This window comes from Schistocerca piceifrons, chromosome X (assembly GCF_021461385.2).
Source record: "Schistocerca piceifrons isolate TAMUIC-IGC-003096 chromosome X, iqSchPice1.1, whole genome shotgun sequence".
Classification (NCBI taxonomy): Eukaryota; Metazoa; Arthropoda; class Insecta; order Orthoptera; family Acrididae; genus Schistocerca; species Schistocerca piceifrons.
Genome location: NC_060149.1, coordinates 572,592,362 through 572,619,637, shown reverse-complemented (window position 1 = coordinate 572,619,637; position 27,276 = coordinate 572,592,362).

Here is a 27,276-nt window from a genome sequence, read left to right as displayed (position 1 = left end):
CCCCGCAACTGCTGTTTACAACGCTGATAAGTCAGGTTTCGGGAAAGAACTGTCTGCACACTGCACTTTATCATTTTGGGGTCAAGAAAAGACGGAGTCTGCTGCCCAGTCAATGAATGCAACGACACATTCATATACGCGAATGACAGTGATAAGTATGAGTGGTTCACTGTTTCCGCAGTTGTATATCTGCTTCAAGAACCGCAACGCAAAGCAGGACAAAAAGAAGACTGTTTATTTGCAAAATTCTTAATCGACGTATCAAAATATGGAAAAATGGGAAAGAATAATTTTCAACATTTCTTTCGAAACGTAATTGTATCAGCTGCAGAAACTAATTCATTGCCTTTATAGGATTCATGGCCTGGACATAACGACGCCTCTGTTTTTATGGAAGACGACGAAAAATCTGTAGATGTAATATGGATTCCGCCTTGAACTACTAGTGCAATTCAACCTCTTGATAAAGAACTTTTTCTACAATGGAAAGTATTTTTCAGGAAATTATCAGGCAACATAATTTCGATACCGTTCTCTCATTTCATGTTTATCAGCGGAACAGTATTCTTAAGCTCCAGCGATTTGTGCATAACCAGTTTTCTTCTCCACACTTTACGAATTCGATCAAGTAAGTCTGGTATGCAGCGCAATGGGCAGAACAACGGTCGGGACCATTTCTGACTACGTCCCAGTTCTGTCTAAATAAAACTAGTGGTTACTGCGAAGTGCCGGACTGCATCAATTTTTCCTTTGTCCTGCGTGCCTGGTGCAAGAAAAATGTTTGTTTCTGTCATTCAATAGACACTTCGCATTTTTGTGACGACTACAGGGAATATACAAAAAACTGAAACTTCCTGGCAGATTAAAACTGTGTGCCCGACCGAGACTCGAACTCGCGACCTTTGTCTTTCGCGGGCAGGTGCTCTACCATCTGAGCTACCGAAGCACGACTCACGCTTCTGTAAAGTTTGGAAGGTAGGAGACGAGATACTGGCAGAAGTAAAGCTGTGAGTACCGGGCGTGAGTCGTGCTTCGGTAGCTCAGATGGTAGAGCACTTGCCCGCGAAAGGCAAAGGTCCCGAGTTCGAGTCTCGGTCGGGCACACAGTTTTAATCTACCAGGATGTTTCATATCAGAGCACACTCCGTTGCAGAGTGAAAATCTCTTTCTGGAAACATCCCCCAGGTTGTGGCTAAGCCATGTCTCCGCTATATCATTTCTTTCAGGAGTGCTAGTTCTGCTTGGTTCGCAGGAGAGCTTCTGTAAAGTTTGGAAGGTAGGAGACGAGATACTGGCGGAAGTAAAGCTGTGAGTACCGCGCGTGAGTCGTGCTTCGGTAGCTCAGATGGTAGAGCACTTGCCCGCGAAAGGCAAAGCTCCCGAGTTCGCGTCTCGGTCGGGCACACAGTTTTAATCTGCCAGGAAGTTTCATATCAGCGCACACTCCGCTGCAGAGTGAAAATCTCATTCTGGATACAAAAAACTGTTTCACTGTTAGTCAAATATACTACATTCAAACAATGTTATAAGGAATGGCCTACAGGTTATAAAATGCAGTACGACGAGACACATTTCATTTCAACAAATTACAAGTCCTCATTGATGGAAGCTGTCTGTAACATCAAACACTGCCATCATTTTATTTTCTCTGCTAGCCACTTTTATCAGAATTACATGTGCAAGAACTGAACAGTGAATGTGAAGCTATTCAAAAACATGTTTGTATAGTTTAATTCAGGTTTTCACCGGAGCAAACAAGCACGAACAAAAGAGAATTTTGTCTGGTATACCCGGTTGGCCTCTTGTAGGTCTTTCAACTGGAAGCCACTGCAGCTACTTACGTGTCCCTAACCTTCCCCAATTACCTAATCGCACAATGGACACCTGCAGTTTAACGTGGAATCCGAACTACACGTCTTTCGTGGCCACTCCAACATCTGTGAGAAGTGAATGCTCGGTTAAAAATCACAGTAAAAAAGTTGTCGTCTGAACGGAATTTCAGGTCTCGCTCTCTGGATCACGAAGCTCGCGCTTTGCCACTGGACTGTTTTAGTTTTAGAAGAAAAAAAAAAAGGAAAATGACCATTAGACGTTACATGAGTAGTGGAAACGCTAACTGTGTCACCTCTTGAATTGATGATTCACGTCGATAATTAGTGTTCTGTTTGTAAATTTTCCATCAATGGTAATTAGCAGCCAGGGAAAAATGGCAGCCGACGTACAAGGAAAATTTTGGACCAGTGCTAAGGAGAGGTGGAGATGAAATTCCGTATAAAGTGCACGATCGCCACGCTTGTCACGCTTCCATACAAATTGAGACACGTAAACACTTCCTTCCATGCGCCATTTTGCATACTCCGTCAAGAACAGTGCGCTTGCCATGCAAAATAGTCCTCACTGAATAGTGAAGTTTCGCATTGTGGCTCTAACATGATGGAGTTGTATCCTGTATGCCGAATATTAGCTCCAAAAACTAAAATCGAATAGCACAGCGTTCATAGGCAATGTTCACTATCTCGTGTTCTCTTTCGTTCTCTCTAATATAAACCATTCTACCCATATACAAGCAAATGCTAGTGAATTTTCTTCAATTGCTCATTCGCATCTGTTCACTTCCATTCGCTCCATTGTAAACTAGGCCTTAGGTGGTTAAAGTTGGTGTCTGTGAAATCTGGATAATTCCGCTACGCGGTGCTGCGTGAGTGATTCGCCGAGTCGCGCGCTAGGCGGACAGAGTTGTACAAACCGCTGTTATAAGCTATTCTTCGTGGAGCAAAAATGTGTAACTTCAACATTTTTTAGAAAATATTTGCAGCGCCTCTTAGCAACAAAAATTCGTAATTATTCATAAACAAAATACAGATAGAAAAAATTTTTGTTTTTGAAATGTTACAGTAATTAACAGTATCTCTTCGGTTAAGAAACATCGATTAAATTGACTGTAAGTGTATATCTCTGTATGAAAATTCCATATATTCCTGTAACAGTCAATAACTAGTCTGGTTTCTCCCTCAGTCAGTTATGCAGCAGCGAGTTGGAAGCTGATATGAGCTGATGAACTTTAAATTCGTTTGGTAAATGATTTTGTTACATTACAATGTGAAATATAGGCCATATGAAGAAAATAAAACAGCTGATGAAGAAACAGATGGAAGGAATGTCAGGATTATATTATAGAACCTAAACATACCGAGTAGACATGAGCACTGTTTCTTACACTGAGTCACAATACACTAAGAGCAAGAAATTCATCAAAGAGGAGCAAGAAACAAGTACTGAGCACGTATACTTTTCGCTGACAATTAGTTTCACATAATTGTCGATGTAAACTAAAAATGCACTTGCTCTGAATTTTGTCGATTGTTTATTCAACGTTAGAGAGGAGGGAGACTCAGTTTGAAATCTCAGCGTCCGGAATATTTGAAAAGAGAGTTCCGATTCTTTTGTACACTTACAATTTTGCTGACTGAGAAGGAGACATGTACGTAAATCTGCATGGAAAGCAGCACCAATGTAAAGCACATGGACGGACAGATACTCACATAACGATCAACAGTCAGGGACGATAACTACAGTTGACAATAAAGGAGCTTCCCTAACCAACATCGACAGCGGAAATGAATACCTGACGTTGAGTAGTGCTTTTTATTTTCCTTTTATTTATTTTCTGTGTGTGTAAAAACATCTAGCGAAAATGACTATTTTTGAGCCAAAGTTGGAATCAGAAGACGTGGAGGACTGTGAATAAGTGTTGAATAGATGGGACTTCGACATGAAAATTAAAAAGGACAATGAATATTTTGAAGTAGCAGAACTGAGAAAGGTAGATAGTGCGTTCAAAAAAAGAAGAGTAATTGTTAGATCCAGTGGGCATGGCTATATCAAGACTGGAAAACATGTTGGTAAAGATGGGTCACATTATGGAGAATTATGTAATCCAAAATGGAGAAAGATTAAAAGAAATAGGGCAAGGCGTAAAATCGTTACGCTGTAGAGTATAGCCTTAAGAGTAAAATTAATAATTTTCAGTAAATTGGCAGTACAATAAGAAAATGGAGAAATAGAATCTGATCTCAGTATTGAAATCAAACAGGTCAAAGAGGACAGTGGTAAACAATAGGGAACATAACGAAACTGCTATTGCAGGTATTAATTCTGAAATTAAAATATTGATGATAATTTAAAAAATCGTGTTTCTGGTATTCAGACAATGTTGATGCGAAATTGGCAGCTGTAGACTAACATTTTTAAGAAAAGATGCAAATGGTCAGTCAGAAAGTAAATACAAATTAAATGGTCAGTAAAAGTATTGTGTTGAACTAAGAAGGTAGTGTTTCTATAATTGATAAGAAATATGGTAAGTTTTATAATAACATGATTAACAGAAACCTTGCTAACAATTCTGGTACTGTTTGGTGAAACATTCCAGTGAAAAACATTTCAGATGAGGACAGTTTGCTACCAATTGACTTTCTAGAGCATTTTGATGATAATTTTGTACTTAATATGAGTTACAGCATTAAAAATAGTTTGTTAGAAAGCGCTGAAATCGGCTAATCAAAATATTTCTGTAGAATTGTCATATTCAGAATTTTAAAAAGGGTTCTTAAACAGGTTCTGATCAGAAATGGTTCTCTATGGAAATGTTTGGAACAGAAATGGGAATAAAGATTTGGCAATAGGAATAGAAGTTGTCATGGACACTATGACACGAGGAGACAAAATAATGTAACTATTCTGAAAATAAAAAACCAGCTTGCTCATCATTTTTGCTCCACAAGGTAGTGGCAAATGAACTGTATAACAAATGGACCAACAATAGTAATAACCAGAATACAAAGATTCATATGAAGTAATTAGTAATTATATTAGAGATGTGTTCTAACCTATCGATATAATGCATGTAGAAAAAGGTGTATGACAACCAGTCAAACCGATGGATGCAGGCAAGGTGAATGAACACACATATGTTGGTAAAGAACATAAAGAATTGATCAATTTATCGGAATTTAATGATTGGGTAGTGTATGATGATTCAGAAACAGAAAAGTTGATGAAGGAACAAGGTAAACAAGATGAGCACCCTTTGTTAAATGAAAATTATTTGAACGTAATTGAGTATACAGGCAATGCTGTGTAAATGGGGTAAGGTGATGTAATTGATGTTAGTGATACTAGGAAGAATGATGATTATGGCTAGTTAATAGTAGATGATTAAAAGCCAAAATGTTTTGTTTGTTTTAAAGATGTATGCACTGGGATGCTTGTGATTGTAATAATATTGTGGAGATATCAATGTGCATTGTGGAAGAATTAAGTAATATTAATAACAGTATGACCTCTGATGACTTTCTCGATTCAATATCTTCTAAAGAACCACACACAGTTGATAAAAATATTTCAGTTATTAAACATGACAGTGAAGATGTCATAGTTTTAAAAAATTAGGGATGTCTTATTACATGAAGAAGCTAGTTTTCATAAAAGTGATGAAATTTGTAGTCCATTTAACAAAGTTCAGATTGATTCTAGGGAATGCAGTCAGGTTTCAGGAATATCAGAATCTTTAAGTAAAAAATTGAAATATGAAAGGGATTGTACTGAATTGCCTTTAGTGGGTGTAAAAATTAAAGGTGCACCAGGAGGACAAAGTAATTTAATAAAAATTCAAAGCTTAATTAACTTATACTACTCAAGGAGTGACTGTTATGCATGAATTTTTAATTATATTTAATGTCAGTGAAGACTTTATTCTGAGGATGAACTGAATAGGAAGTGTGAGTGCAGGTTTTGAATGGGGAAGAAAAAGCCTTGAGTAACAGCACAAAATGGAGAGTGTATTTATAGTAATTTTATTAAATAAAATGTAATTCGTGGTAACAAAATTAACAGCATGAAATTTGAGAGGCTTGTGGACAGAGATATACCATAATTAGACACAATTGACGCAAAATTTAATAGCCTTGTAGGTACAAAGATTTCTGAAATAGGTGACTTTACATACAACCAAAGAAATAAGTTGAAATCGTGGGAATATAATGAGTTTCATAGTAACATTCCAGGAAGAGTTAAGGCACTCCAATGTACCATAATGTTAAAGCCACATTAGCCATTTTTCATAAATCTGTGTGGGATACCAATACCCATACGTGTAACTGCTGAAAAGAAGTTACGTGATGTGGAAGGGTTTGACTTACTGAGAGAAGTTTTAGACCATATAACAACCTGCTTTTAATCGTTTCAAATATAGATGGAGGAGTGAGGTTAATTTGGGATTCTAGATACCTGAATAAATTTTTGTACAGAGAAGTAAATCACCCTGAAAACACTAATTATCTTTTACATAATTTCAAAAACATTCAGATAATGTTAAACTTACAAGGGAATGGTCCAATAAGACATGACGAAACATACCCTGAAATTTATTACACGAAAGAAATACACATTCAAAATTTTAGCTGCTAAGAGGCAGTGCAAGTATTTTAAAAAATAGCTGAAAATTGCCAAATTTATAGCGAGCCAGAGGGCTGTTGAAATGTACATCCCGCTGGCGCTGTGGCGACTGCGCATATGCAACTAGGCACACACACACACACACACACACACAGCCGAGGTTGGCGGTACACTTATAAACAGGAAACACGACAAAACCCGATTGTAATTTATAAAGGACGTTTCAGGTTACCGTTCGTTGACTGTTTCTCTGACACTATAGTGCACAGTTACTATTCTGTCGAATTAGCCTCTCAAGTAACATCTATTACAAAATATCAGTTGCTTTTTGCAGTATTGACAACACAGATAAAGCTGAATTAATATTTATTGTGCTTTCGTAAGGCATGCCTGCTAATAGTACCTTTTTTTCTTCCAGTTTCACAGTAATGTGGAATCCAATTAACGTTCTCAAATTAGCAATTATGAAATATTAAGAACGTGGTTTCGAGCCGAAAGCATCTACTTCTCCTGAGGACGTACATATGTGTCATTTGTTAGTTGATTTCCTTGACACTAATTCGAATGATATCGACATTTCGTATGAAATTGTGGATGCGTTAGAAGAAATAGGAAATAACTCTGAAGAGTCCATGAATTGTGGTTCGGACGACGTCAGTTGTGCCAGTAACAGTTCTGAAGAAGAATACTTTCAAAGCTTAAAAGAAACACGTACTACAACAGCTTTCAGCGACAGAGAAAAGCAGTGAGGTATTCGTTAAACGAAGGAGGGAAAAAACGCTTGAAGTTACGCTGTGTGCAAAGGCGTTTTCGTTTCGTAAAAGCGAAGTGTGAACTGTACAAATGGAAGAAAGAATTACATGAAGTAAGAAATATGTGTCAAACGGAAACTCGAAACCATCTGAATGAAAAACTGTTCGAAAGATTTAGAACTGCTGGTGAGAGGCGATGCACAGTTATCGATAGAGATCTACGAGACTGGGCCCTCCGAAATGGATCTGAAAAGAACATTTGATAATTTCCAGGCTTCGTCGACCTGGCAGCGCAGGCTCAATAAATCTTACAGAATAGGAAGTCGCAAAACTACCATGCTTACGTCACATAAACGCGTGGAGCAGCTGCCAGTGACAGACAATGCTATAGAGAAATTCCTAACTGACGTAAAGCCGAAACTTGCTGTTATCCCCGCAACTGTTGTTTACAACGCTGATAAGTCAGGTTTCGGGAAAGAACTGTCTGCACACTGCACTTTATCATTTTGGGGTCAAGAAAAGACGGAGTCTGCTGCCCAGTCAATGAATGCAACGACACATTCATATACGCGAATGACAGTGATAAGTATGAGTGGTTCACTGTTTCCGCAGTTGTATATCTGCTTCAAGAACCGCAACGCAAAGCAGGACAAAAAGAAGACTGTTTATTTGCAAAATTCTTAATCGACGTATCAAAATATGGAAAAATGGGAAAGAATAATTTTCAACATTTCTTTCGAAACGTAATTGTATCAGCTGCAGAAACTAATTCATTGCCTTTATAGGATTCATGGCCTGGACATAACGACGCCTCTGTTTTTATGGAAGACGACGAAAAATCTGTAGATGTAATATGGATTCCGCCTTGAACTACTAGTGCAATTCAACCTCTTGATAAAGAACTTTTTCTACAATGGAAAGTATTTTTCAGGAAATTATCAGGCAACATAATTTCGATACCGTTCTCTCATTTCATGTTTATCAGCGGAACAGTATTCTTAAGCTCCAGCGATTTGTGCATAACCAGTTTTCTTCTCCACACTTTACGAATTCGATCAAGTAAGTCTGGTATGCAGCGCAATGGGCAGAACAACGGTCGGGACCATTTCTGACTACGTCCCAGTTCTATCTAAATAAAACTAGTGGTTACTGCGAAGTGCCGGACTGCATCAATTTTTCCTTTGTCCTGCGTGCCTGGTGCAAGAAAAATGTTTGTTTCTGTCATTCAATAGACACTTCGCATTTTTGTGACGACTACAGGGAATATACAAAAAACTGAAACTTCCTGGCAGATTAAAACTGTGTGCCCGACCGAGACTCGAACTCGCGACCTTTGTCTTTCGCGGGCAGGTGCTCTACCATCTTTTTTTTTTTTTTTTTTTTTTTGTTCGCTTTTGTTCGTTGAATCTGCTCGGGGCGGACGTCGTAAGACATCCGTTTAAGTTCGTTGTTGATCGATGAACTCAGTTTTTTTTTTTATTACAGAGGGCAGCTAACCCCCTGACCGAACACGCTGAGCTACCATGCCGGCGTACAAAAAACTGAAACTTCCTGGCAGATTAAAACTGTGTGCCCGACCGAGACTCGAACTCGCGACCTTTGTCTTTCGCGGGCAGGTGCTCTACCATCTGAGCTACCGAAGCACGACTCACGCTTCTGTAAAGTTTGGAAGGTAGGAGACGAGATACTGGCAGAAGTAAAGCTGTGAGTACCGGGCGTGAGTCGTGCTTCGGTAGCTCAGATGGTAGAGCACTTGCCCGCGAAAGGCAAAGGTCCCGAGTTCGAGTCTCGGTCGGGCACACAGTTTTAATCTACCAGGATGTTTCATATCAGAGCACACTCCGTTGCAGAGTGAAAATCTCTTTCTGGAAACATCCCCCAGGCTGTGGCTAAGCCATGTCTCCGCTATATCCTTTCTTTCAGGAGTGCTAGTTCTGCTTGGTTCGCAGGAGAGCTTCTGTAAAGTTTGGAAGGTAGGAGACGAGATACTGGCGGAAGTAAAGCTGTGAGTACCGCGCGTGAGTCGTGCTTCGGTAGCTCAGATGGTAGAGCACTTGCCCGCGAAAGGCAAAGCTCCCGAGTTCGCGTCTCGGTCGGGCACACAGTTTTAATCTGCCAGGAAGTTTCATATCAGCGCACACTCCGCTGCAGAGTGAAAATCTCATTCTGGATACAAAAAACTGTTTCACTGTTAGTCAAATATACTACATTCAAACAATGTTATAAGGAATGGCCTACAGGTTATAAAATGCAGTACGACGAGACACATTTCATTTCAACAAATTACAAGTCCTCATTGATGGAAGCTGTCTGTAACATCAAACACTGCCATCATTTTATTTTCTCTGCTAGCCACTTTTATCAGAATTACATGTGCAAGAACTGAACAGTGAATGTGAAGCTATTCAAAAACATGTTTGTATAGTTTAATTCAGGTTTTCACCGGAGCAAACAAGCACGAACAAAAGAGAATTTTGTCTGGTATACCCGGTTGGCCTCTTGTAGGTCTTTCAACTGGAAGCCACTGCAGCTACTTACGTGTCCCTAACCTTCCCCAATTACCTAATCGCACAATGGACACCTGCAGTTTAACGTGGAATCCGAACTACACGTCTTTCGTGGCCACTCCAACATCTGTGAGAAGTGAATGCTCGGTTAAAAATCACAGTAAAAAAGTTGTCGTCTGAACGGAATTTCAGGTCTCGCTCTCTGGATCACGAAGCTCGCGCTTTGCCACTGGACTGTTTTAGTTTTAGAAGAAAAAAAAAAGGAAAATGACCATTAGACGTTACATGAGTAGTGGAAACGCTAACTGTGTCACCTCTTGAATTGATGATTCACGTCGATAATTAGTATTCTGTTTATAAATTTTCCATCAATGGTAATTAGCAGCCAGGGAAAAATGGCAGCCGACGTACAAGGAAAATTTTGGACCAGTGCTAAGGAGAGGTGGAGATGAAATTCCGTATAAAGTGCACGATCGCCACGCTTGTCACGCTTCCATACAAATTGAGACACGTAAACACTTCCTTCCATGCGCCATTTTGCATACTCCGTCAAGAACAGTGCGCTTGCCATGCAAAATAGTCCTCACTGAATAGTGAAGTTTCGCATTGTGGCTCTAACATGATGGAGTTGTATCCTGTATGCCGAATATTAGCTCCAAAAACTAAAATCGAATAGCACAGCGTTCATAGGCAATGTTCACTATCTCGTGTTCTCTTTCGTTCTCTCTAATATAAACCATTCTACCCATATACAAGCAAATGCTAGTGAATTTTCTTCAATTGCTCATTCGCATCTGTTCACTTCCATTCGCTCCATTGTAAACTAGGCCTTAGGTGGTTAAAGTTGGTGTCTGTGAAATCTGGATAATTCCGCTACGCGGTGCTGCGTGAGTGATTCGCCGAGTCGCGCGCTAGGCGGACAGAGTTGTACAAACCGCTGTTATAAGCTATTCTTCGTGGAGCAAAAATGTGTAACTTCAACATTTTTTAGAAAATATTTGCAGCGCCTCTTAGCAACAAAAATTCGTAATTATTCATAAACAAAATACAGATAGAAAAAATTTTTGTTTTTGAAATGTTACAGTAATTAACAGTATCTCTTCGGTTAAGAAACATCGATTAAATTGACTGTAAGTGTATATCTCTGTATGAAAATTCCATATATTCCTGTAACAGTCAATAACTAGTCTGGTTTCTCCCTCAGTCAGTTATGCAGCAGCGAGTTGGAAGCTGATATGAGCTGATGAACTTTAAATTCGTTTGGTAAATGATTTTGTTACATTACAATGTGAAATATAGGTCATATGAAGAAAATAAAACAGCTGATGAAGAAACAGATGGAAGGAATGTCAGAATTATATTATAGAACCTAAACATACCGAGTAGACATGAGCACTGTTTTTTACACTGAGTCACAATACACTAAGAGCAAGAAATTCATCAAAGAGGAGCAAGAAACAAGTACTGAGCACGTATACTTTTCGCTGACAATTAGTTTCACATAATTGTCGATGTAAACTAAAAATGCACTTGCTCTGAATTTTGTCGATTGTTTATTCAACGTTAGAGAGGAGGGAGACTCAGTTTGAAATCTCAGCGTCCGGAATATTTGAAAAGAGAGTTCCGATTCTTTTGTACACTTACAATTTTGCTGACTGAGAAGGAGACATGTACATAAATCTGCATGGAAAGCAGCACCAATGTAAAGCACATGGACGGACAGATACTCACATAACGATCAACAGTCAGGGACGATAACTACAGTTGACAATAAAGGAGCTTCCCTAACCAACATCGACAGCGGAAATGAATACCTGACGTTGAGTAGTGCTTTTTATTTTCCTTTTATTTATTTTCTGTGTGTGTAAAAACATCTAGCGAAAATGACTATTTTTGAGCCAAAGTTGGAATCAGAAGACGTGGAGGGCTGTGAATAAGTGTTGAATAGATGGGACTTCGACATGAAAATTAAAAAGGACAATGAATATTTTGAAGTAGCAGAACTGAGAAAGGTAGATAGTGCGTTCAAAAAAAGAAGAGTAATTGTTAGATCCAGTGGGCATGGCTATATCAAGACTGGAAAACATGTTGGTAAAGATGGGTCACATTATGGAGAATTATGTAATCCAAAATGGAGAAAGATTAAAAGAAATAGGGCAAGGCGTAAAATCGTTACGCTGTAGAGTATAGCCTTAAGAGTAAAATTAATAATTTTCAGTAAATTGGCAGTACAATAAGAAAATGGAGAAATAGAATCTGATCTCAGTATTGAAATCAAACAGGTCAAAGAGGACAGTGGTAAACAATAGGGAACATAACGAAACTGCTATTGCAGGTATTAATTCTGAAATTAAAATATTGATGATAATTTAAAAAATCGTGTTTCTGGTATTCAGACAATGTTGATGCGAAATTGGCAGCTGTAGACTAACATTTTTAAGAAAAGATGCAAATGGTCAGTCAGAAAGTAAATACAAATTAAATGGTCAGTAAAAGTATTGTGTTGAACTAAGAAGGTAGTGTTTCTATAATTGATAAGAAATATGGTAAGTTTTATAATAACATGATTAACAGAAACCTTGCTAACAATTCTGGTACTGTTTGGTGAAACATTCCAGTGAAAAACATTTCAGATGAGGACAGTTTGCTACCAATTGACTTTCTAGAGTATTTTGATGATAATTTTGTACTTAATATGAGTTACAGCATTAAAAATAGTTTGTTAGAAAGCGCTGAAATCGGCTAATCAAAATATTTCTGTAGAATTGTCATATTCAGAATTTTAAAAAGGGTTCTTAAACAGGTTCTGATCAGAAATGGTTCTCTATGGAAATGTTTGGAACAGAAATGGGAATAAAGATTTGGCAATAGGAATAGAAGTTGTCATGGACACTATGACACGAGGAGACAAAATAATGTAACTATTCTGAAAATAAAAAACCAGCTTGCTCATCATTTTTGCTCCACAAGGTAGTGGCAAATGAACTGTATAACAAATGGACCAACAATAGTAATAACCAGAATACAAAGATTCATATGAAGTAATTAGTAATTATATTAGAGATGTGTTCTAACCTATCGATATAATGCATGTAGAAAAAGGTGTATGACAACCAGTCAAACCGATGGATGCAGGCAAGGTGAATGAACACACATATGTTGGTAAAGAACATAAAGAATTGATCAATTTATCGGAATTTAATGATTGGGTAGTGTATGATGATTCAGAAACAGAAAAGTTGATGAAGGAACAAGGTAAACAAGATGAGCACCCTTTGTTAAATGAAAATTATTTGAACGTAATTGAGTATACAGGCAATGCTGTGTAAATGGGGTAAGGTGATGTAATTGATGTTAGTGATACTAGGAAGAATGATGATTATGGCTAGTTAATAGTAGATGATTAAAAGCCAAAATGTTTTGTTTGTTTTAAAGATGTATGCACTGGGATGCTTGTGATTGTAATAATATTGTGGAGATATCAATGTGCATTGTGGAAGAATTAAGTAATATTAATAACAGTATGACCTCTGATGACTTTCTCGATTCAATATCTTCTAAAGAACCACACACAGTTGATAAAAATATTTCAGTTATTAAACATGACAGTGAAGATATCATGGTTTTAAAAAATTAGGGATGTCTTATTACATGAAGAAGCTAGTTTTCATAAAAGTGATGAAATTTGTAGTCCATTTAACAAAGTTCAGATTGATTCTAGGGAAGGCAGTCAGGTTTCAGGAATATCAGAATCTTTAAGTAAAAAATTGAAACATGAAAGGGATTGTACTGAATTGCCTTTAGTGGGTGTAAAAATTAAAGGTGCACCAGGAGGACAAAGTAATTTAATAAAAATTCAAAGCTTAATTAACTTATACTACTCAAGGAGTGACTGTTATGCATGAATTTTTAATTATATTTAATGTCAGTGAAGACTTTATTCTGAGGATGAACTGAATAGGAAGTGTGAGTGCAGGTTTTGAATGGGGAAGAAAAAGCCTTGAGTAACAGCACAAAATGGAGAGTGTATTTATAGTAATTTTATTAAATAAAATGTAATTCGTGGTAACAAAATTAACAGCATGAAATTTGAGAGGCTTGTGGACAGAGATATACCATAATTAGACACAATTGACGCAAAATTTAATAGCCTTGTAGGTACAAAGATTTCTGAAATAGGTGACTTTACATACAACCAAAGAAATAAGTTGAAATCGTGGGAATATAATGAGTTTCATAGTAACATTCCAGGAAGAGTTAAGGCACTCCAATGTACCATAATGTTAAAGCCACATTAGCCATTTTTCACAAATCTGTGTGGGATACCAATACCCATACGTGTAACTGCTGAAAAGAAGTTACGTGATGTGGAAGAGTTTGACTTACTGAGAGAAGTTTTAGACCATATAACAACCTGCTTTTAATCGTTTCAAATATAGATGGAGGAGTGAGGTTAATTTGGGATTCTAGATACCTGTATAAATTTTTGTACAGAGAAGTAAATCACCCTGAAAACACTAATTATCTTTTACATAATTTCAAAAACATTCAGATAATGTTAAACTTACAAGGGAATGGTCCAATAAGACATGACGAAACATACCCTGAAATTTATTACACGAAAGAAATACACATTCAAAATTTTAGCTGCTAAGAGGCAGTGCAAGTATTTTAAAAAATAGCTGAAAATTGCCAAATTTATAGCGAGCCAGAGGGCTGTTGAAATGTACATCCCGCTGGCGCTGTGGCGACTGCGCATATGCAACTAGGCACACACACACACACACACACAGCCGAGGTTGGCGGTACACTTATAAACAGGAAACACGACAAAACCCGATTGTAATTTATAAAGGACGTTTCAGGTTACCGTTCGTTGACTGTTTCTCTGACACTATAGTGCACAGTTACTATTCTGTCGAATTAGCCTCTCAAGTAACATCTATTACAAAATATCAGTTGCTTTTTGCAGTATTGACAACACAGATAAAGCTGAATTAATATTTATTGTGCTTTCGTAAGGCATGCCTGCTAATAGTACCTTTTTTTCTTCCAGTTTCACAGTAATGTGGAATCCAATTAACGTTCTCAAATTAGCAATTACGAAATATTAAGAACGTGGTTTCGAGCCGAAAGCATCTACTTCTCCTGAGGACGTACATATGTGTCATTTGTTAGTTGATTTCCTTGACACTAATTCGAATGATATCGACATTTCGTATGAAATTGTGGATGCGTTAGAAGAAATAGGAAATAACTCTGAAGAGTCCATGAATTGTGGTTCGGACGACGTCAGTTGTGCCAGTAACAGTTCTGAAGAAGAATACTTTCAAAGCTTAAAAGAAACACGTACTACAACAGCTTTCAGCGACAGAGAAAAGCAGTGAGGTATTCGTTAAACGAAGGAGGGAAAAAACGCTTGAAGTTACGCTGTGTGCAAAGGCGTTTTCGTTTCGTAAAAGCGAAGTGTGAACTGTACAAATGGAAGAAAGAATTACATGAAGTAAGAAATATGTGTCAAACGGAAACTCGAAACCATCTGAATGAAAAACTGTTCGAAAGATTTAGAACTGCTGGTGAGAGGCGATGCACAGTTATCGATAGAGATCTACGAGACTGGGCCCTCCGAAATGGATCTGAAAAGAACATTTGATAATTTCCAGGCTTCGTCGACCTGGCAGCGCAGGCTCAATAAATCTTACAGAATAGGAAGTCGCAAAACTACCATGCTTACGTCACATAAACGCGTGGAGCAGCTGCCAGTGACAGACAATGCTATAGAGAAATTCCTAACTGACGTAAAGCCGAAACTTGCTGTTATCCCCGCAACTGCTGTTTACAACGCTGATAAGTCAGGTTTCGGGAAAGAACTGTCTGCACACTGCACTTTATCATTTTGGGGTCAAGAAAAGACGGAGTCTGCTGCCCAGTCAATGAATGCAACGACACATTCATATACGCGAATGACAGTGATAAGTATGAGTGGTTCACTGTTTCCGCAGTTGTATATCTGCTTCAAGAACCGCAACGCAAAGCAGGACAAAAAGAAGACTGTTTATTTGCAAAATTCTTAATCGACGTATCAAAATATGGAAAAATGGGAAAGAATAATTTTCAACATTTCTTTCGAAACGTAATTGTATCAGCTGCAGAAACTAATTCATTGCCTTTATAGGATTCATGGCCTGGACATAACGACGCCTCTGTTTTTATGGAAGACGACGAAAAATCTGTAGATGTAATATGGATTCCGCCTTGAACTACTAGTGCAATTCAACCTCTTGATAAAGAACTTTTTCTACAATGGAAAGTATTTTTCAGGAAATTATCAGGCAACATAATTTCGATACCGTTCTCTCATTTCATGTTTATCAGCGGAACAGTATTCTTAAGCTCCAGCGATTTGTGCATAACCAGTTTTCTTCTCAACACTTTACGAATTCGATCAAGTAAGTCTGGTATGCAGCGCAATGGGCAGAACAACGGTCGGGACCATTTCTGACTACGTCCCAGTTCTGTCTAAATAAAACTAGTGGTTACTGCGAAGTGCCGGACTGCATCAATTTTTCCTTTGTCCTGCGTGCCTGGTGCAAGAAAAATGTTTGTTTCTGTCATTCAATAGACACTTCGCATTTTTGTGACGACTACAGGGAATATACAAAAAACTGAAACTTCCTGGCAGATTAAAACTGTGTGCCCGACCGAGACTCAAACTCGCGACCTTTGTCTTTCGCGGGCAGGTGCTCTACCATCTGAGCTACCGAAGCACGACTCACGCTTCTGTAAAGTTTGGAAGGTAGGAGACGAGATACTGGCAGAAGTAAAGCTGTGAGTACCGGGCGTGAGTCGTGCTTCGGTAGCTCAGATGGTAGAGCACTTGCCCGCGAAAGGCAAAGGTCCCGAGTTCGAGTCTCGGTCGGGCACACAGTTTTAATCTACCAGGATGTTTCATATCAGAGCACACTCCGTTGCAGAGTGAAAATCTCTTTCTGGAAACATCCCCCAGGCTGTGGCTAAGCCATGTCTCCGCCATATCCTTTCTTTCAGGAGTGCTAGTTCTGCTTGGTTCGCAGGAGAGCTTCTGTAAAGTTTGGAAGGTAGGAGACGAGATACTGGCGGAAGTAAAGCTGTGAGTACCGCGCGTGAATCGTGCTTCGGTAGCTCAGATGGTAGAGCACTTGCCCGCGAAAGGCAAAGCTCCCGAGTTCGCGTCTCGGTCGGGCACACAGTTTTAATCTGCCAGGAAGTTTCATATCAGCGCACACTCCGCTGCAGAGTGAAAATCTCATTCTGGATACAAAAAACTGTTTCACTGTTAGTCAAATATACTACATTCAAACAATGTTATAAGGAATGGCCTACAGGTTATAAAATGCAGTACGACGAGACACATTTCATTTCAACAAATTACAAGTCCTCATTGATGGAAGCTGTCTGTAACATCAAACACTGCCATCATTTTATTTTCTCTGCTAGCCACTTTTATCAGAATTACATGTGCAAGAACTGAACAGTGAATGTGAAGCTATTCAAAAACATGTTTGTATAGTTTAATTCAGGTTTTCACCGGAGCAAACAAGCACGAACAAAAGAGAATTTTGTCTGGTATACCCGGTTGGCCTCTTGTAGGTCTTTCAACTGGAAGCCACTGCAGCTACTTACGTGTCCCTAACCTTCCCCAATTACCTAATCGCACAATGGACACCTGCAGTTTAACGTGGAATCCGAACTACACGTCTTTCGTGGCCACTCCAACATCTGTGAGAAGTGAATGCTCGGTTAAAAATCACAGTAAAAAAGTTGTCGTCTGAACGGAATTTCAGGTCTCGCTCTCTGGATCACGAAGCTCGCGCTTTGCCACTGGACTGTTTTAGTTTTAGAAGAAAAAAAAAAGGAAAATGACCATTAGACGTTACATGAGTACTGGAAACGCTAACTGTGTCACCTCTTGAATTGATGATTCACGTCGATAATTAGTGTTCTGTTTATAAATTTTCCATCAATGGTAATTAGCAGCCAGGGAAAAATGGCAGCCGACGTACAAGGAAAATTTTGGACCAGTGCTAAGGAGAGGTGGAGATGAAATTCCGTATAAAGTGCACGATCGCCACGCTTGTCACGCTTCCATACAAATTGAGACACGTAAACACTTCCTTCCATGCGCCATTTTGCATACTCCGTCAAGAACAGTGCGCTTGCCATGCAAAATAGTCCTCACTGAATAGTGAAGTTTCGCATTGTGGCTCTAACATGATGGAGTTGTATCCTGTATGCCGAATATTAGCTCCAAAAACTAAAATTGAATAGCACAGCGTTCATAGGCAATGTTCACTATCTCGTGTTCTCTTTCGTTCTCTCTAATATAAACCATTCTACCCATATACAAGCAAATGCTAGTGAATTTTCTTCAATTGCTCATTCGCATCTGTTCACTTCCATTCGCTCCATTGTAAACTAGGCCTTAGGTGGTTAAAGTTGGTGTCTGTGAAATCTGGATAATTCCGCTACGCGGTGCTGCGTGAGTGATTCGCCGAGTCGCGCGCTAGGCGGACAGAGTTGTACAAACCGCTGTTATAAGCTATTCTTCGTGGAGCAAAAATGTGTAACTTCAACATTTTTTAGAAAATATTTGCAGCGCCTCTTAGCAACTAAAATTTTGGCAGGGCATTTCTTTCGTTGTCTTCTTCATGTGTAAAAATTGCAGACTAGGTTTCGACATGTCTTATTGGACCATTCACTTGTTAGATCTATCACCAAGATTTAATCATGTTCCTATAACACCAGAATCCAGAAAGTATAATGCATTTCTTTATAATGGACGATGTTGTCAATATTGTATAGTACCTTTTGGCTTAAATTCGCCTGTAGCAGAATTTATTAGCACGTTGGATCACATAATTGGTCGGGAACATTTGTCTGAATTGACAGTTTATGTGGACAACAGTCTAGTAACTGGGCAAGATTGGAATGAATACATTGAGTTTTAGAGACAAGTGTGTGAAAAACTTATGCAAGAGAAATGACACCAAACTTAGAAAAATGTAAGTTTGTAATGCCAGAACTAAAAGTTTGAAGATATGTGATTACTAAAGAAGGAATTTTCTTAGATACAGAGAAAATTAAAGCTGTTTCTGTCTTTCGAGCTTCATATAACAGAAAGCACTTTAAATCATTTTACAGTTTATGTGGTTTTAATAGAAAATTAATAAGTGATGGATATTTATGTGCACTCTGTCTAAGTAATTTTAAGAAGGAATTAAATGACACAATTTGTTATGGAGAACTGCCTATAGTTTATGATTTTGTTTACACATTGCCAATAATGATTTTGGTTTGGTTGCAGAATTGTTTCAGGAGAGACAAAGTAATGTAGGACTAGCAAACTGCATGATTGCTTTCACAAGCAGAATGCTTTTAAAACATGAAAAATCTTACATAGTTTCCGAAACAGAGTTGTTAGCAATACATTGGCCATTTACAAAGCTTAGAACTTATTTACTGAGACATGAGGTAGAAGTATTTTCAGATCACAAAACCTTAAGCTATCTTCAAGAGTGCGGACTTCATCATGACACGATTACCATATGGGCACTGTACTTACAAGAATTTGATTGTGAAGTAAAATACATCAAAGTCTCTGACAACATTAGTGCAGACGTCTATTCAAGAAAGTCACTGGGAAGAATTAATGAAAATTTTGATCAGGATGAGGAAAATGAATTTGAGATGAGGTATATAAAGGAGTACCATACATGATGAAAATATTATTAGGTCTACGTGCAATAAAATTTAGAGAAGTCAGAAGCATGATCCCATCTAGTGACTGATGAGAAGCTTTTTCAGTAAAATGGGACATGGGAAATGAGACAGGTATTATAACATATTCAAAGAAACACTTTTTAGACAGCCATATGTAGATAACAATAACTGGAAATTATGAAACTTCTTAGCAGATTATAACTGTGTGCCAGACCACGACTGGAACCTGGGACTTTGGCATTTTCCGGACAAGTGCTCTAACATTTCAGCTACCCAAGCACGACTCACAACCCGTCCTCACACCTTCACTTTCGCCAGCACCTCCCATTCTGGGAACTGGAAATTATGCTGGACAAAGAAGGAAGCAGAGAGATAAGTCACATACATACATGATAGCTATGGTCATTCTGGTATTAAAAAATGTATGCAAAAACAACTGAAAAATGTTTATTTTATAATATGACTAAAAAGGTAAGGAAAGAATTGTCAATCTGTCGTAAGTGCCAAAGATTTGGGTTAAATAATAGCGCATGTTAAGGTGAAATGCAAAACTACATTCCTGAAAAATATTTTGATTTAGTGGCCATTGATTTCTACGTCACAGTCCCAAAAAAAAGTAAAGGCGAACACTGTTATATTTTTGACACACTATTGCGAAAGCCAAAACTTAAAAAAATATTTAAAAAATTGAAAAAGTCTTCTTCAAAAATGGATGGAAACCAAAAGTATTTATTACCAGATAGAAGTTCACATTTTTTATATAAGAACTGGAGGTCGTTTACAGAAAGAGCTGGAATGAAACAATTTGGGTTTGTAATCCATCATAAAATCCAGCAGTGAGATATATGCATGAAACTGGCCGTTTATGTTGTACAAATTGTAGTCATGAACAGTGCTGTTGGATTTTCACCTGTTGAAATTACATTTCACAAAAAACCTGCAAACGTTCTTTCTGAACTAGTTGGAAACCATCATGTACAATTATGTCTGCACAAGAATGTGAGGAAACTGTCATAGATACTATGAGAAGACAGGGAGAAAGCATAATGGTAAAGTGAAAATTTAAGATTGCAGGTTATGTACTAGTCAAATCGAATGAAAGGCCTAAAATATTAACAGCTGAAATAAAACAGTTTTTGACATATACATTGTCACATACAAAGTAATGAACAATTCACACCCTGAATGCACACCATTTGATTCATCCAAAATATATGAAACTACTGGGGCCTAGGGGCATTTTTTCTTAGAAGTCATATAAGCAAAGGGATAGATATAATTCATAAAATATTTGAAATTGGAAGAAAAAAGTCTTTCACTGGAAAAAGATTTGAATATTTTCTTGTACTAACCAAATACAGAAAGATGTGTTTACAAATTGTCAGATTTATGTACATATATTTTATTACTATTATTTGTGTCATTCTGTTTACAGTATGTCAGTTATATATTTTGATGAAAACGATACCCCAGAGGAATGTACACTCATTTATACATTACATGCTCAGTGAGCCCAGGGCCTTGAGGTGTTGTAGCACCATTTGAACCTCATTTTCTGTGCTATATTCTCAACCTATGAACATTCTTGTATTCTCTACCTATCTTTAAATTTATCTGGCTTACCTCTTTGTTTTGAGACTATTTCTCTTCAGTTTGAATGAGTAATGATTTTCATTGTCACATTTTTGTCTTGTGAATTATTTTGTTATCTGCTAAAGTGTATCAGTAACTCAAACATGTTTGCAATATGTTACATACTGAATTAGTTTTCATATCAGCCTCAGCGTCAGATTCTGAGAATTAATCATATACATGTTTTTTCTATGAGTGAATACACATAATGATGATTAATTTTTAACTTCTCTTGGATTCAGAGTTAAGTTTTGGGGAATTCTTCAGTGATAAGGTTTCTTATGTGGCTCTTACCTTGTAGCAATATAACCCCAACTTTCCATTCTGCCAATCTGCATTGTGATTTTGTATTGGTGGATGATGTCATCAGATGCTACTCAGCTTAAATTTTAAGCTCTTCACTTTCATGTTCCTACACTATTGCTTTATGCCATTGCTATTCTTTCTTTCTTTGCTGTTGAAGAGTGGTAATTTCAGCTAAACTATACTTATCTGTTGTCTCCTTTCTCAAAGAATATGATGTGCTTTCTGTAAATAATCTGATGTGTAAAGTTACTTGACTACTTAGGGCTGAATGGCCTCCTCTTTGAAAAAACCTAATATCTTAAGGCTGATGTGAAATTCTGCCATTTAACAAAATGCATTTACTACATATTTTGTTGTATTTAGTTAAAGTGACATTTGACTTGCTAAACACATGCATGTTATATCTGGAAACTTTTTTATGTCATTCTCAAGTTGAGTGGGACTTGGAATAGTGTTGACTCCCAGTCAGCACTTGAATTACGATAGAAAAACTGAGATCTGTTTATGATCTACAGCTTTTAAGATGAAACTTCACATAAACACACAATATATATATATATATATATATATATATATATATATATATATATATAGTCGGAATAATGGCATGAAGTGCATGTACTGGAATTGATTGTGGTGTAACTATGACCATACTATGTACAGAATGACCTGTAATATGAAGCTGATGGGTTGAAGGATATATTGTGATGATATGTTGAATTAGAGTCTTTGTGCAATGCTGAAGAGGTGCTTCTAGCAGAGGAAATATGATAACAATGATGTTTTGATGATGCAGCAGCTGATGATGATTTTAATGTTAATGATGTTGATTAAGAGGCTGTAGTCAGGATTGGGGAACTTTATTCTATATTATGGTGTCATGTTTGATTACAGTAAAGTTCATGTGTGGAAAGCTCATTACGTAATTACTGTCATTCTGATGAGTTCAGACTTATGTAGAGGATGTGCTACAAAGCCCAGATGTGAAAAAGACTTCCACTCAATTAAAGGACATTTTACTAAGGCAAGATGTGAAAAGCACTGATAAAGAGAAGACAGATTTAAATTTGTCTGTGTTCGTACCATTTCTTTGTAAATTGATAACTGTATTTCCCCATGAAGTAAAAAATACCATAATTTATGTGTTCTAAACTCTTGTTAGAAACACTAGAAATTTATGTGAATGCTCAGGTGAGGCACTGTATTAAGTGCAAAGAGTGTTATAAATTAAACAATTTTGCCAAAATTTCAAACTAAGTGTATCTTTATCTACTATTATTTATGTAGTTCACTAATAAGCATGTTATACTATTTGCAGGTACCTGCTTGTTTTAAGTAATTGTGTTTATACGAGGGCTATCCACAAAGTACATTACGTTTTGGAATTAAAAATAAATAAAGTATTGGAAATTTTTTTTATTATATACAGATGAAAGCCACACTTCAATACTACTTTTCTACATAGTTGCCATTTAAATTAAGGCACTTATCGTAGCGATAGCCGAGCTTGGAAATTCCTTCGTCGTAAAATTCGGCCGCCTGCGCCTTCAAACACGTGGTTACCTCTTCTTGAAGCTGTGCGTCGTCATCAAAACGCTGCATAGCCAACCACTTCTTCATTACTGGGAATAAGTGGAAGTCGCTCGGTGCCAGGTCGGGACTGTACGGTGGATGAGGAAACAACTCCCACTTAAAAGATTAGAGAACTTCACGAGTGGCATTTGCCATGTGGGCCCGGCCATTGTTGTGAATCAGCAAGATCTTTGAGCCCAACTTTCCCCTGCGCTTGTTTTGTATTGCTCTTCTGAGGTTGTGCAGAGTTTGGCAATACGTTTGAGAGTTTATTGTAGTGCCTCTTTCCAGGAAATCCACAAAAATCGTATTTCTACCGGGTTACTGATTAACCACGTGGTTGAAGGCGCAGGCGGCCGAATTTCACGACGAATGAATTTCCAAGCTCGTCCATCGCTACGATAAGTGCCTTAATTTAAATGGCAACTATGTAGAAAAGTAGTATTTAAGTGTGACTTTCATCTGTATATAATAAAAAAATTTCCAATACTTTATATATTTTTAATTCCAAAACGTAATGTACTTTGTGGATAGCCCTCGTAATAATACTTCATCATCTCAGAATCTATACATGGAAGACACAGTTAAAATTTATACAACTGACTGTCTCTTTGATATTTAATATTTGTTTGTTTTGGTGTTAGAAGTTTGTTTACATGGTCATGTTTAAAAAATTCTTGATCGGTTATTGTAATTGAATGGTTTACCACATTACTTTTTGTCAAATATTGAATAGTGATACACCATAATTTAAAGTTGAAAACATTAAAAATCAGTAATATGTCCAGTATTTAATGTTTCACACAGTTATTCAAAACCATGAAATCTATATAAAATGTTTTTGTTTGTAAATTATTAATAAACTGTGTATTTATTTAACCTGATTTGATTAAGAAAGATCGATTATATCGACTTTACATGTGTATCGGTGTCTGAAAACTTAGTATATCGTTGTATATGACAACAAATAGTCGGTTTTGTGAGTCAGTCAGTGAGCAGCGTACTAGAAGTTGACATCAGCTGTTGAACAATAAATTCATTATGTAAATGATTTTGTTACATTGGAAATTTAAAATGTGTAAATATAAGTGAATTAATGAAAGTAAAGCAGCTGATGAAGAAACGGACGGAAGCATTGTCTGATTGATATTACTGAATCTAATCATAACCAGTAGACATGAACACTTATTTGTTTTTTTATTTTACTGTTTTACAGAGAGTCTCAATACTACATGAGCAAGAAGTTCATCAAGGAGCAGCATGAAACAGGTACCAAACATTTCTGGCCTCATATTTAGTTGCACATATCTATAGATATAGGTAAAACATGCACTTGCTTTGAATTTTATTTTTTTGGTTGTTTATTTTACATTAGGGAGGAGTGTGTGTTAACAGGAAACAAGCTTGTCTGTAAAGCTCTTTGTATGGCCAAATTGCGTGCCTCAGCGATACAGATGGCCGTACCGTAGGTGCAACCACAACGGAGGGGTATCTGTTGAGAGGCCAGACAAACATGTGGTTCCTGAAGAGGGGCAGCAGCCTTTTCAATAGTTGCAGGGGCAACAGTCTGGATGATTGACTGATCTGGTATTGTAACATTAACCAAAACAGCCTTGCTGTGCTGGTACTGCGAACGGCTGAAAGCAAGGGGAAACTACAGCCGTAATTTTTCCCGAGGACATGCAGCTTTACTGTATGATTAAATGATGATGGCGTCCTCTTGGGTAAGATATTCCGGAGGTAAAATAGTCCCCCATTCGGATCTCCGGGCGGGGACTACTGAGGAGGACGTCGTTATCAGGAGAAAGAAAACTGGCGTTCTACGGATCGGAGCTTGGAATGTCAGATCCCTAAATCGGGCAGGTAGGTTAGAAAATTTAAAAAGGAAAATGGATAGGTTAAAGTTAGATATAGTGGGAATTAGTGAAGTTCGGTGGCAGGAGGAACAAGACTTTTGGTCAGGTGAATACAGGGTTGTAAATACAAAATCAAATAGGGGTAATGCTGGAGTAGGTTTAATAACGAATAAAAAAATAGGAGTGCGGGTTAGCTACTGCAAACAGCATAGTGAACGCGTTATTGTGGCCAAGATAGACACAAAGCCCATGCCTACTACAGTAGTACAAGTTTATATGCCAACTAGCTCTGCAGATGATGAAGAAATATATGAAATGTATGACGAGATAAAAGAAATTATTCAGGTAGTGAAGTGAGACGAAAATTTAATAGTCATGGGTGACTGGGATTCGTCAGTAGGAAAAGGGAGAGAAGGAAACATAGTAGGTGAATATGGATTGGGGGAAGAAATGAAAGAGGAAGCCGCCTTGTAGAATTTCGCACAGAGCTTAACTTAATCATAGATAACACTTGGTTCAAGAATCATAAAAGAAGGTTGTATACCTGGAAGAATCCTGGAGATACTAAAAGGTATCAGATAGATTATATAATGGTAAGACAGAGATTTAGGAACCAGGTTTTAAATTGTATGACATTTCCTGGGGCAGATGTGGATTCTGACCACAATCTATTGGTTATGAACTGCAGATTGAAACTGAAGAAACTGCAAAAAGGTGGGAATTTAAGGAGATGGGACCTGGATAAACTGAAAGAACCAGAGGTTGTAGAGAGTCTCAGGGAGAGCATAAGGGAACAATTGACAGGAATGGGGGAAAGAAATACAGTAGAAGAAGAATGGGTAGCTCTGAGGGATGAAGTAGTGAAGGCAGCAGACGATCAAGTAGGTAAAAAGACGAGGGCTAATAGAAATCCTTGGGTAACAGAAGAAATATTGAATTTAATTGATGAAAGGAGAAAATATAAAAATGCAGTAAATGAAGCAGGCAAAAAGGAATACAAACGTCTCAAAAATGATATCGACAGGAAGTGCAGAATGGCTAAGCAGGGATGGCTAGAGGACAAATGTAAGGATGTAGAGGCTTGTCTCACTAGGGGTAAGATAGATACTGCCTACAGGAAAATTAAAGAGACCTTTGGAGAGAAGAGAACCACATGTATGAATATCAAGAGCTCAGATGGCAACCCAGTTCTAAGCAAAGAAGGGAAGGCAGAAATGTGGAAGGAGTATACAGAGGGTTTATACAAGGGCGATGTACTTGAGGACAATATTATGGAAATGGAAGAGGATGTAGATGAAGACGAAAAGGGAGATAAGATACTGCGTGAAGAGTTTGACAGAGCACTGAAAGACCTGAGTCGAAACAAGGCCCCGGGAGTAGACAACATTCCATTAGAACTACTGATGGCCTCAGGAGAGCCAGTCATGACAAAACTCTACCATCTGGTGAGCACAATGTATGAGACAGGTGAAATACCCTCAGACTTCAAGAAGAATATAAAAACTCCAATCCCAAAGAAAGCAGGTGTTGGCAGATGTTAAAATTACCGAACTATCAGTTTAATAAGTCACAGCTGCAAAATACTAACGCGAATTATTTACAGACGAATGGAAAAACTGGTAGAAGCCGACCTCGGGGAAGATCAGTTTGGATTCCGTAGAAATGTTGGAACACGTGAGGCAATACTGACCCTACGACTTATCTTAGAAGAAAGATTAAGAAAAGGCAAACCTACGTTTCTAGCATTTGTAGACTTAGAGAAAGCTTTTTACAAAGTTAACTGGAATACTCTCTTTCAAATTCTGAAGGTGGCAGGGGTAAAATACAGGGAGCGAAAGGCTATTCACAATTTGTACAGAAACCAGATGGGAGTTATAAGAGTGGAGGGGTATGAAAGGGAAGCAGTGGTTGGGAAGGTAGTGAGGCACGGTTGTAGCCTCTCCCCGATGTTATTCAATCTGTATATAGAGCAAGCAGTAAAGGAAACAAAAGAAAAATTCGGAGTAGGTATTAAAATTCGTGGAGAAGAAGTAAAAACTTTGAGGTTCGCCGATGACATTGCAATTCTCTCAGAGACAGCAAAGGACTTGGAAGAGCAGTTGAACGGAATGGACAGTGTCTTGAAAGGAGGATATAAGATGAACATCAACAAAAGCAAAATGAGGATAATGGAATGTAGTCGAGCTAACTCGGGCGATGCTGAGGGAATTAGATTAGGAAATGAGACACTTAAAGTAGTAAAGGACTTTTGCTATTTGCGGAGTAAAATAACCGATGATGGTCGAAGTAGAGACGATATAAAATGTAAACTGGCAATGGCAAGGAAAGCGTTTCTGAAGAAGAGAAATTTGTTAACATCACGTATAGATTTAAGTGTCAGGAAGTCGTTTCTGAAAGTATTTGTATCGAGTGTAGCCATGTATGGAAGTGAAACATAGA